The following is a 2,845-nucleotide window of genomic DNA, read 5'->3' on the forward strand; positions in this document are numbered from 1 at the left end:
ATGAAGTAGTTCACTTCCACAAAGATTGTTGTTGTTGTTATGTGCCGTCGAGTCGGATCCGACTCATACGACCCCTCCTTGGGTTTTCGAGGCAGTATCACTACGGAAGTATATTGCCCCATCTTCCTTCCGAGGAGTGGCTGGTGGGTTTGAACCGCCAGCCTTCTGGTTAGCAGTCAAATGTGTTAGGCACTATGCCACCAGAGCTCCCTCCACAAAGATTGTTGTTGTTTGTTGTTGTTATGTGCCGTGGAGTCAGACCCGACTCATAGCGACCCCTCCTTGGGTGTCCGAGGCAGTATCACTACGGAAGTAGGATTGCCCAACCTTCCCTCCGAGGAGTGGCTGGTGGGTTTGAACCGCCAGCCGTCTGGTTAGCAGGCAAGTGCCTTAGGCACTATGCTACCAGAGCTCCTTAGAGCCTTGAAAACCCTAAGGAGCAGTTCTACATTGTCTCATAGGGTGGCTATGAGTCACAATCAAATCCACAGTTTTTCTTTTTGGGAGGAAATGCAAATTCTCATCACAAAATCGAACCAAACTTACCCAGTTCAAAGCACTGGTACTTTCAGCCCCATCTTACAAATGAGAAAACGGAAGCACAATTCTTAAGAAATTGAATAGCAAATTGAACAAACTGAGTACATGCCAATGCTGAGGGACTCATGGCCATTTATACTTTTAACCACTACAGTCTACTGGCTCTCATAAATGAAAAATGAATGAGAAAGTAAAGGAATATCTTTCCCTAACAAAGTCATCAGTTCTGAAGCACCTCTATATTGCTAAATTCTGCGAGGTTCTACTCTTTTTTACTTTGCAGTCCAATGTTGTTGTAGAACCATCAAACCAGATGATATCATATAGTAGATCTGAATGCAGACTGTTTGGATTCGAATCCTCGCTCTGACACTTTTTAACTCTGTGAATTTGAGTAAGTTTCTCAACTTCTGAGAGACTCTGTTGCCTCTTCTGGTGGGAAAAAAATAAAAATATAATTCCTACCTCCCAGGGCAATTGGGAAGAATAAAGTAAAGCAGAGTGCTTATAAATGTTCAGGGAGGGCTAAACTTACCCTAGCCAGTATTACCTTTGGCTTTCTTCCTGGACCATTCTACCCAAATTCTATGCTAAACTCTTTCCTGTTCTAGTGCCTGAAACTGGAGGTGTCCCTGTTATGAACTGAATTGTGTCCCACAAAAGTATGCTTTGTAAATCCTAGCCTCTATGCCTCTGGTTGATCCCATTTTGTAATAGATTGTCTTTGTTAAGAAAATAAGGTTAGAGTTGAATGTGTTTTGAGTCAGTCTCTTTTGGGATATGTTGTTGTTATGTGCCGTCGAGTCATAACCCTCCTTGGGTTTCCGAGGCGGTATCACTACAGAAGTAGGATTGCCCAACCTTCCTTCTGAGGAGTGGCTGGTGGGTTTGAACCATCGGCCTTCTGGTTAGCAGTCAAGTGCCTTAGGCACTACAAGAGATTAAACATGTGAAAGAAGCAGAAATGAAGGAAGAGAGAAGCCATGTCACATGAAGATCTCCAGGAGTAGAAGCACAAGAGACAAGGACCTTCTTCCTCCAGAGCCAACAGAGAATGAAAGTCCTCCTCTCAAGCCAGTGCTCTGAATTTGGACTTTTACCCTCCTAAACTGTGAAAAGGTAAGTTTCTGTTTGTTAAAGCTACCCATGTATGATATTTCTGTTATAGCATTACTGGATAACTAGGGCAGGCCTCTACCCAGCATCCACAATTATTCAGTGCTTCCTTATCATCTTCTCTCTCTCTCTTTACCATTAGAGCAAACTGAAAGTTTTCCAGGAACAATTCTTGGTGGAGAAGAGGAACAACAGGTCTGGGCAGAGCCAGTGCTGAGGAACCAAGAGTCATCAGGTTTACTCAAGACAAGAAACAACTTTCCAAGCTACAGGGTCCAGAAAGGCAGAGTAAATTCAGACTTGACTCAAACTAGGGTCAGCATGCAAAAGGATGTGTTCAGTTAAACTTTCTGGGCTCTCCATTTGATCCTTAAAATCCTGCTAGATTGATAAACTAAATACTGTCATTTTTAGAAGAGAGGGTGTGTGAGTGGCTTGTCCAGTGCATAGCATAAGTCAGTGAAATTACAAATGCCAGGATGAATGGGGAGTCAGATGTCTCTACTCAGTTCAGTTCAACTCATTCAATAGACATTTACTGAAAGTCAAGCATCTGTTAGATCCAGTGTCAGGAAACTAAGGCACAGAAATAAAGATGTGAAGTTCAGTACTGTCGGAGCACTCTTAGTGAAGAGAGAAGCAGATGTGTGAACATGGTGAGTGGGACATGTGCACATGGCAGACCGGCAGACCTGCAGAGGGAGTGACTGACTGAATCAAGAGGTTCAGGAGAGCTGCTTGGAACTAGTGACAGTATAATAGAAATCTGAAGAATTTTCAAGGCAGAAAGTAGAAAAAATAAATAGAAACAATGGTTTGGTTAGCCTTTGTAGGCAAAGGAAAGAGCCACAGAAACTTAAAAAAAAAAAAAAAGTGTTATGTACAGAAAAGCATTTGTTTCTACTAACTGAAGAACAAATTGTGAGCAAGAGGAGTATAGCAATAGAACCTACACTGTAAATGGAGACAGGGACCAGATAAAGAAAGGTTGAAACTAGTCCAACCTAAATGTGCTAAATGTGAAAGTTACCTTGTGAGTAATGGGAGAAGTTTAAATGTTTTAAACAAAGAAGAAATAAAATCCGATGTGGCCTTTGAAGAACAGCTCACAGCTGAGGGTGTGCTTGAACAATTTCTCTTAGAAAGATCAGCACGAGGCTGGTCCCCATGAGGTGGAGGTCAAAGATGT

Source organism: Orycteropus afer, unplaced genomic scaffold (genome assembly GCF_000298275.1).
Source record: "Orycteropus afer afer isolate SDZICR_OR568_19922 unplaced genomic scaffold, OryAfe1.0 scaffold00055, whole genome shotgun sequence".
Taxonomy (NCBI): domain Eukaryota; kingdom Metazoa; phylum Chordata; class Mammalia; order Tubulidentata; family Orycteropodidae; genus Orycteropus; species Orycteropus afer.